Source organism: Pinus tabuliformis, chromosome 7 (genome assembly GCF_031772625.1).
Source record: "Pinus tabuliformis cultivar Carrire ecotype Pingquan chromosome 7, CPIR1, whole genome shotgun sequence".
NCBI classification, from domain to species: Eukaryota; Viridiplantae; Streptophyta; class Pinopsida; order Pinales; family Pinaceae; genus Pinus; species Pinus tabuliformis.
Genome location: NC_142293.1, coordinates 287,167,886 through 287,176,626, shown reverse-complemented (window position 1 = coordinate 287,176,626; position 8,741 = coordinate 287,167,886). Strand labels below are relative to the sequence as shown.

General features: G+C 52.2%; 2 non-coding genes and 1 pseudogene across 2 annotated transcripts in view; all 3 read left to right on the top strand.

Moving 5' to 3' along the window:
• Positions 1 to 4,496: 4,496 nt before the first annotated feature.
• Positions 4,497 to 5,188, top strand: LOC149246998 (18S ribosomal RNA; annotated as a pseudogene; the record flags this gene model as incomplete).
• Positions 5,189 to 7,919: 2,731 nt separating this feature from the next.
• LOC149246997 (5.8S ribosomal RNA) lies at positions 7,920 to 8,073 on the top strand. The gene has a single exon (XR_016268088.1). It is a non-coding gene; the product is annotated as a 5.8S ribosomal RNA (ribosomal RNA).
• A 247-nt stretch (positions 8,074 to 8,320) lies between these two features.
• The window catches only part of LOC149246996 (25S ribosomal RNA), a 3,409-nt gene continuing 2,988 nt past the window's right edge, over positions 8,321 to 8,741 (top strand). The window contains exon 1 of the ribosomal RNA XR_016267753.1: positions 8,321 to 8,741. This exon is cut by the window's right edge and continues 2,988 nt beyond it. This is a non-coding gene — a ribosomal RNA (25S ribosomal RNA).

Here is an 8,741-nt window from a genome sequence, read left to right as displayed (position 1 = left end):
GGCGCCTGAACGACCAAAACCAAGGGACAAGGGAGAGCCAGGAAAACGAGCTGCATGAACATGCACAAAGCCAACCTCGGGTCACAAATAGAAATTTTGATACGGGCTCGTTCACCTGGGCGCGCACTCGCCCGACCCACCTGAGCGAGTTCACACGTACGCCCTCGCATGACCCACCCAAACGAGTTGACACGGACGCCCTCAAACGACCCGCCCAAACGAATTTACATGGGCGCCCGCACGACCGAAACGAAGGGACAAGGGAGAGCCGGGCAAACGAGCTGCATGAATGTGCACAAAGCCAACCTCGGGTCACAACTTAGCATTTTTGATATGAGCTCATTCGCTTGGGCACGCCCTCGCCCAACCCACCCGAACGAGTTCTCACATGGACGCCCTCGCCCGACCCACCCAAACGAGTTCACACAGACGCCCTTAAACGACCCAACCGAACGAATTTACATGGGCGCTCGCATGACCGAAAGCAAGGGACAAGGGAGAGCCGGGAAAACGAGCTTCAAGAACGTGCACAAAGCCAACCTTGGGTCATAGCTTATCATTTTTGATGTGGGCTCGTTCGACCGGGCACGCCCTCGGCCGACCCGCCTGAACAAGTTCACACGGACGCCCTCGCCCGACCCGCCCGAATGACTCGCCCAAACGAGTGGACATGGACGCCCTCAAACGACCAAACCGAACGAATTTACATGGGCACCTGCACGACTGAAACCAAAGGACAAGGGAGAGCCGGGCAAACGAGCTACATGAACGTGCACAAAGCCAACCTTGGGTCACAACTTAGCATTTTTGATACGGGCTCGTTCGCCCGGGCACACCCTCACCCGACCCACCCGAATGAGTTCACACGGATGCCCTCGCCCGATCCGCCCGAACGAGTGGACACGGACGCCCTCAAATGACCAAATCGAACGAATTTACGTGGGCACCAGAACGACCGAAACCAAGGGACAAGGGAGAGCCGGGAAAACGAGCTGCACAAATGTGCACAAAGGCAACCTCGGGTCACAACTTAGCATTTTTTATACGGGCTCATTCACCTGGGCGCGCCCTCGCCCAACCCGCCCGAACGAGTTCACACGGACGCCCTCGCATGACCCTCCCGAATGAGTTGACACCGATGCCCTCAAACGACCCACCCGAACGAATTTACATGGGCGCTTGCACGACTGAAACGAAGGGACAAGGGAGAGCTAGGCAAACGAGCTACACGAACGTGCACAAAGCCAACCTCGTGTCACAACTTAACATTTTTGATACGGGCTCATTCGCCCGGGCGTGCCCTCGCCCCGAACGAGCTTTGACACGGACACCCTCACCTGACCGGCCTGAACGAGTTCACACGGATGCCCTCAAACAACCCAACCGAACGAATTTACATGGGCGCCCACACGACCAAAACCAAGGGACAAGGGAGAGCCAGGAAAACGAGCTGCACGAACGTGCACAAAGCCAACCTCAGGTCACAACTTAGCATTTTTGATACGGGCTCGTTCGCCCGGGTGCGCCCTCGACCGACCCGCCCGAACGAGTTGACACGGACGCCCTCAAACGACCCAATCGAACAAATTTACATGGGCGCCCGAACGACCAAAACCAAGGGACAAGGGAGAGCTGGGCAAATGAGCTACACAAATGTGCACAAAGCCAACCTCGAGTCACAACTTAACATTTTTGATATGGGCTAGTTCGCTTAGGAGTGCCCTCGCCTGACCCACCCAAATGAGTTCTCACACGAACGCCCTCGCCTGACCCACCTGAACGAGTTCTCACACAGACGCCCTCGTCTGACCCGCCCGAACAAATTTACATGGGCGCCCGCACGACCGAAACGAAGGGACAAGGGAGAGCCGGGAAAATGAGCTGCACGAACGTGCACAAAGCCAACCTCGGGTCACAACTTAGAATTTTTGATACGGGCTCGTTCGCCTGGGCGTGCCCTCGCTCGAACGAGTTATCACACGGACGCCCTCGCCTGACCTGCCCGAACGAGTTCACACGGACGCCCTCAAACGACCCATCCGAATGAATTTACATGGGCGCCCGCACAACCGAAACCAAGGGACAAGGGAGAGTCGGGCAAACAAGTTGCATGAACATGCACAAAGTCAACCTCGGGTCACAACTTAGCATTTTTGATACGGGCTCGTTTGCCCGGGCACGCCCTCGCCCAACCCGCCCAAATGAGTTCTCACACGGATGCCCTCGCCCGACCTGCCCGAACGAGTTCACACGGACGCCCTCACCGACCCGCCGGAACGAGTTCACACAGACGCCCGCACAACCGAAACCAAGGGACAAGGGAGAGACAAGTAAATGAGCTGCACGAACATGCACAAAGCCAACCTCGGGTTAAAACTTAGCATTTTTTATATGGGCTCATTCGCCTGGGCGCGCCATCGCCCAACCCGCCCGAACGAGTTCACACGAATGCCCTCACCCGACCCGCCCGAACGAATTTACATGGGTGCCCACACGACCGAAACGAAGGGACAAGGGAGAGCCGGGCAAACGAGCTGCACGAATGTGCACAAAGCCAACCTCGGGTCACAACTTAGCATTTTTGATACGGGCTCGTTCGCCCGCGCGTGCCCTCGCCCGACCCGCCCGAACGAGTTCAAACAGAGGCCCTCGCCCGAATGACCCGCCCGAACGAATTTACACGGACGCCCTCAAACGACCCGGTCAGACGAGTTTACATGGGCACCCGCACGACCGAAATGTAGGGACAAGGAAGAGCCAGGAAAACGAGCTACACGAACGTGCACAAAGCCACCCTCGGGTCACAACTTAGCATTTTTGATACGGGCACGCCCTCACCCGACCCACCCAAATGAGTTCACACGGATGCGCCCTCGCTCGACCCAACCGAATGAATTTACATGGGCACTTGAACGAGTTCACACGGACGCCCTCAAACGACCCAACCGAACGAATTTACATGGGCGCCCGAACGACTGATGCCAAGGGATAAGGGAGAGCTGGGCAAATGAGCTGCACGAACGTGCACAAAGCCAACCTTGGGTCACAACTTAACATTTTTGATATGAGCTCGTTCACCCGGGCGTGCCCTCGCCCGACCCGCCCGAACGAGTTTCACACGGATGCCCTCGCCTGACCCGCCTGAACGAGTTCTCACACGGACGCCCTCGCCCGACCTGCCCGAACGAATTTACATGGGCGCTCGCACGACCGAAATGAAGGGACAAGGGAGAGCTGGGCAAATGAGCTGCACGAACGTGCATAAAGCCAACCTCGGGTCACAACTTAGCATTTTTGATACGGGCTCGTTCGCCCGGGCGCGCCCTCGCCCGACCCACTCGGTAGCACATGAGCAGTAATGTTGGCCATGCTCATCCTAGTAGGCATGTGTGAATAATTCCCCTTCTGCTCTCCAAGTTCTTGGGGAGTTGTATGGGCTGTTGTGGTGTGGCTCCCCGACTCGTCTTCGTCCCCTCGTGCCCCTCCAAATGATACCAGTGACAGGTTTTCTTTCCGTGTGAAAGGTGGGTTGGTAATCGAGTTGTGTTTTCAGGTTTGCTTGAACGATGGCCCCTGAGAGGGTGGCTGAACAAGTTCACATGGACGCCCTCACCCGACAAGGCTGGCACCGACTTGCCCGCTTCTTCGGTGAATCATGATAATTCGATGGATCATACAGCTTCATTCAAATTTCTGACCTATCAACTTTCAATGGTAGGATATAGGCCTACCATGGTGGTGACGGGTGAGGGAGAATTAGGGTTCGATTTTGGAGAGGAAGCCTAAGAAACGGCTACCACATCCAAGGAAGGAAGCAGGCGTGCAAATTACCCAATCCTGACATGGGAGGTAGTGACAATAAATAACAATACTGGGTTCATTGAGTCTAGTAATTGGAATGAGTACAATCTAAATCCCTTAATGAGGATCCATTGGAGGGAAAGTCTGGTGCCAGCAGCCACGGTAATTCCAGCTCCAATAGCATATATTTAAGTTGTTGCAGTTAAAAAGCTCGTAGTTGGATCTTGGGTCATAAAGGTCGGTCCGCCTACTCGGTGTGCACCTGCCCTTCTATCCCTTTTGTTGGCGGCGTGCTCCTGGCCTTAATTGGCTGGGTCGCGGCTCCGACACTGTTACTTTGAAAAAATTAGAGTGCTCAAAGCAAGCTTATGCTCTGAATACATTAGCATGGAATAACGTGATAGGAGTCTGGTCCTATTGTGTTGGCCTTCGGGACCGGAGTAATGATTAATAGGGATCGTTAGGGGCATTTGTATTTCATTGTCAGAGGTGAAATTCTTGGATTTATGAAATACAGACCACTGGGAAAGCATTTGCCAAGGATGTTTTCATTAATCAAGAACGAAAGTTGGGGGCTAGAAGACGATCAAATATCATCCTAGTCTCAACCATAAACGATGCCAACCAGGGATCGGTGGATGTTTCTCTAAGGACTCTGCCAGCACCTTCTGAGAAATCAGAGTGTTTGGGTTCCGGGGGGAGTATGGTCGCAAGGCTAAAACTTAAAGGAATTGACGGAAGGGCACCATTAGGAGTGGAGCCTGTGACTTAATTTGACTCAACACGGGGAAACTTACCAGGTCCAGACATAGTAAGGATTGACAGATTGAGAGCTCTTTCTTGATTCTATGGGTGGTGGTGCATGGCCGTTCTTAGTTGGTGGAGTGATTTGTCTGGTTAATTTTGATAACAAACGAGACCTTAACCTACTAACTAGCTACGCGGAGGTTCCCCTTCACGGCCCTCTTCTTAGAGGGACTATGGCCGTTTAGGCCATGGAAGTTTGAGGTAATAACAGGTCTGTGATGCCCTTAGATGTTCTGGGCCGCACGTGCACTACACTGATGCAGCCAATGAATTTTTATTCCTGGTTCGAGAGGATTGGGAAATCTTCTCAAATTGCATCGTGATGGGGATAGACCATTGTAATTATTGGTCTTCAATGAGGAATTCCTAGCAAGAACGTGTCATCAACTTGTGTTGACTACACCCCTGCTCTTTGTACATACCGCCTGTTGCTCCTACTGATTGAATGATCCAGTGAAGTGTTCGGATTGCGTCGACGATGGTGGTTCGTCGCCGTCAATGTCGTGAGAAGTTCATTGAACCTTATCATTTAGAGGAAGGAGAAGTCATAACAAGGTTACCATAGGTGAACCTGTGGTAGGATCATTGATAGCAGGGGTTTTCTTTTTTGGTTTGGGTTGGTTGGGTTTCGATTGCAATGTGGGACTTTGTGGTGCGTCTCTAGGGGAGCGGGTTTGGTGTTTGGCGGGAACATTGTTGGTTGCTTGTCTTGAGGTAACGCTTGTTTTTTCATGTGTGCTTGCAAGCCATGCTTGTGCTTGTCCCACCCATCCTTTGTTTTTCTTTCCCCCAATGTGTTTCTATAGGGGGTTTGGAAGCTTGTTTCTTGGGAGCCCTTCTGACGATCTGTTCGGCTGGGCATGGTTGCTGCAGTTGAGGTGCTTGGGAAATACGATGGATAAATTTAGACTCATTCGTAGCAGCAGTGCTCGATCTTTTGTTCGTTGGAAGGCATGGGCCAAGGGTGCAGGCTTCCATAGTTGGTTCTCTCGAAAAGGCAGTGGCGATTGATGTGTTGCTTGGGTGAGCTTTTTTGCTGGTGGTTGGGTCGAGGGAGTGGTTGCACGCGTGCCTGGTAGCTCAAACCTTCCGTGAGGGGAAATTTTCGGGGTGGGGTCAATATGGGATGGATGAAGAGCGGTTCAACCCATTGGGCTGGCCACCCTAGTCCTCCCGACCGTTCCTCGACATGCCCTTGCGGAAGGGTTGGGTGTCCAGGTAATGAAAAACCCCTCCCTCGGTTTGAGCTCCATCGAGATCGCAATTTTCCCCGCCAACGGGCATGAGGGTGGCAATCTTATCTCGTGCCTTTGCCGTCGAGGGAATTCCTCATCCTCTCGTGAGCCACTACCCTTCTAAGGGAAAAAGAAGTAGCGGGTTGTGTCTTTGTTCCTCCCTTTGGATTGTGGATTTTTTGTGGGACTTGTGTCATTTCTTTGTTTCGTGGTGTGCGCTTTTTGGATGTCCCTATCTCTAGTGGCCTTGCACCATCGATGTATTTGTGGCTCGCGGCTTTATTCGGCGTTGAGTGTCGGCCTGTGACAACTCCTCTTTGGAGTTTGATTCTTTGACCCCCGTTGACTCTCTCGCTGGAAAGGTTGTTGGGTGTTTTGTACACGGAGGGGTGCAATGGCGGGGTGGGTTTGTGTTATTGGCAGTAGTCTATTTGTCGTTTGAAGCCTTGTGCCGCTGGGTTGGGGGGTTGTTTGCCTCTCAGTGACGTGCTCCAGACACTGGTCTCATCGTGGCCCTTGTATTTTCTATTGGTCAATTTTAGGTTGCGATTTATTTACTTTGTTGTTTGATTGGTTGTTTGTTATGTTTTAAAGCTAGAAAGGGTGTTGTGCTGAATGTATGTGGGAGGGTGTGAAGAGGTGGGACGCTTTTTGATTGGGTGCCTTGTTTGATTTCTTTTTGGTTAGCGGACATCTACTCGGCGTGCTGTTGAGCTTCTCTCTTTTCTTGGGATCTTTGTTTCTTTGGTGTTGTTTTCTTCCCTTCTTCCTTTTGCCCCTAGCTTTATGGAGGAGAGGTGGGATTGTTGTGGATTGGTGTTCGGGAAGGACGAAAAGCAGTGTGAGTTCCCAGGGTGGCCACCCTAGTCCTTCTCGATCGTCGTCCCCTGCAGTTCCCCCCTTTTTCCGAAGGCACGGGGTTTGGGAAGCTTGTTCTCTGTTTGAGCCTCCCCTTGTGAGCCGGTAGCCACGTTTGATATCTCTTGCTTTCATGTTGTTTTCTTCCCTTCTTGCTTTTGGCCCCTTAGCTTTATAGAGAAAAGGTGGGATTGTTGTGGATTGGTGTTCAGGAAGGACGAAAAGCAGTGCAAGTTCTGAGGGTGGCCACCCTAGTCCTTCTCGATCGTCGTCCCCTGCAGTTCCCCCCTTTTTGCGAAGGCACGGGGTTGGGGAAGCTTGTTCTGTTTGAGCCTCCCCTTGTGAGCTGGTAGACACATTTGATATCTCTCTTTCTTTCATGTTGTTTTCTTCCCTTCTTCCTTTCGGCCCCTATCTTTACGGAGAAAAGGTGGGATTGTTGTGGATTGGTGTTCGAGAAGGACAAAAAGTAGTGCAAGTTCCTAGGGTGGCCACCCTAATCCTTCTCGATCGTCGTCCCCTGCAGTTCCCCCCTTTTTACGAAGGCACAGGGTTGGGGAAGCTTGTTCTCTGTTTGAAGCCTCCCCTTGTGAGTCGGTAGCCATGGTTGATATCCCTTTATCTCTTGTTGTTTTCTTCCCTTCTTCCTCGTGGCCCCAAGCTTGACGGAGAAAAGGTGGGATTGTTGTGGATTGGTGTTTGGGAAGGACGAAACGCAGTGCGAGCTCCCGAGGTGGCCACCCTAGTCCTTCTCGATCATCGTCCCCTTTAATTCCCCCCTTTTTACGAAGGCATGGGGCTTGGGGGGCTTGTGCTTTGTTTGAGCTTCCCCTTGTGAGCTGGTAGCCACGTTTGATCTCTATTTCTTTCACCTTGTTTTCTTCCCTTCTTCCTTTCAGTCCCTAGCTTTACGAAGAAAAGGGGAATTGTTGTGGGCTAGTGTTGGGGAAGGACTAAAAGTAGTGTGAGCTCCTGTGGTGGACACCCTAGTCATTCTTGATTGTTGTTCCATGCATTTCCCCCCTTTTTGTGAGGGTGTGGGGCTAGGGGAGATTGTCCTCTGTTCGAGCCTCCCCCTGTGAGGGGGTTAGACACCTTTGTTTCTCTTTCTTTCATGTGTTTTTCTTCCTTTCCTCCTTTTGGCCCTTAGCCTTACATTTGTTGTGGGGGGTGCCCCTATTCAGTGTTGTGGCGGATTTTTTGGTAATATGTGGAAATGACTCTCGGCAACAAATATCTCGGCTCTTGTTACGATGAAGAACGTAGCGAAATGCGATACTTAGTGTGAATTGCAGAATCTCGTGAATCATCGAGTTTTTGAACGCAATTTGTGCCCGAGGCCTCGGTCGAGGGCACGTCTGTCTGGGCGTCGCATCCCATTCAAATGTGCTCCCTGCAATATGTTAGGGAGCAGCGAAGCTAGTTGTCCGTGCCCAATGCAGTGCGGTTGGCTGAAATACCTCAAGTGATGTTTCGTGGCGTGCGTTGGAGAGCGGTGATCTTGTCCCCTTGGATGGGCAGTCGGCGTTAGCTGATGCGGGCTTTGTGTGGCATCGCTTGAACTTGCTTTGCTCTCTCTTGTCCTCCCATCAGGTAGGGAAGATTTAGATCCAAATTTGCAACCTCAACTCAGGCGAGAACACCCGCTGAGTCTAAGCATAGAATTAAGTCAAGGAAAAGAAACTTACAAGGATTCCCCTAGTAGCGACGAGCGAACCAGGAAGAGCCCAACATGAAAATCGAGTGGCAGTGTCGCCTGAATTGTAGTCTGTAGAAGCGTCCTCAGCGGCGGACCTGGGCCAAGTCCCTTGGAAGGGGGCGCCTGAGAGGGTGACAGCCCCGTTGGGCCGAGACCCTGCCGCATCACGAGGCGTTGTCGACGAGTTGGGTTGTTTGGGAATGCAGCCCTAATTGGGTGGTAAATTCCATCCAAGGCTAAATATGGGCGAGAGACTGATAGCGAACAAGTACCGCGAGGGAAAGATGAAAATGACTTTGAAAAGAGATTTAAAGAGTGCTTGAAATTGCCGGGAGGGAAGT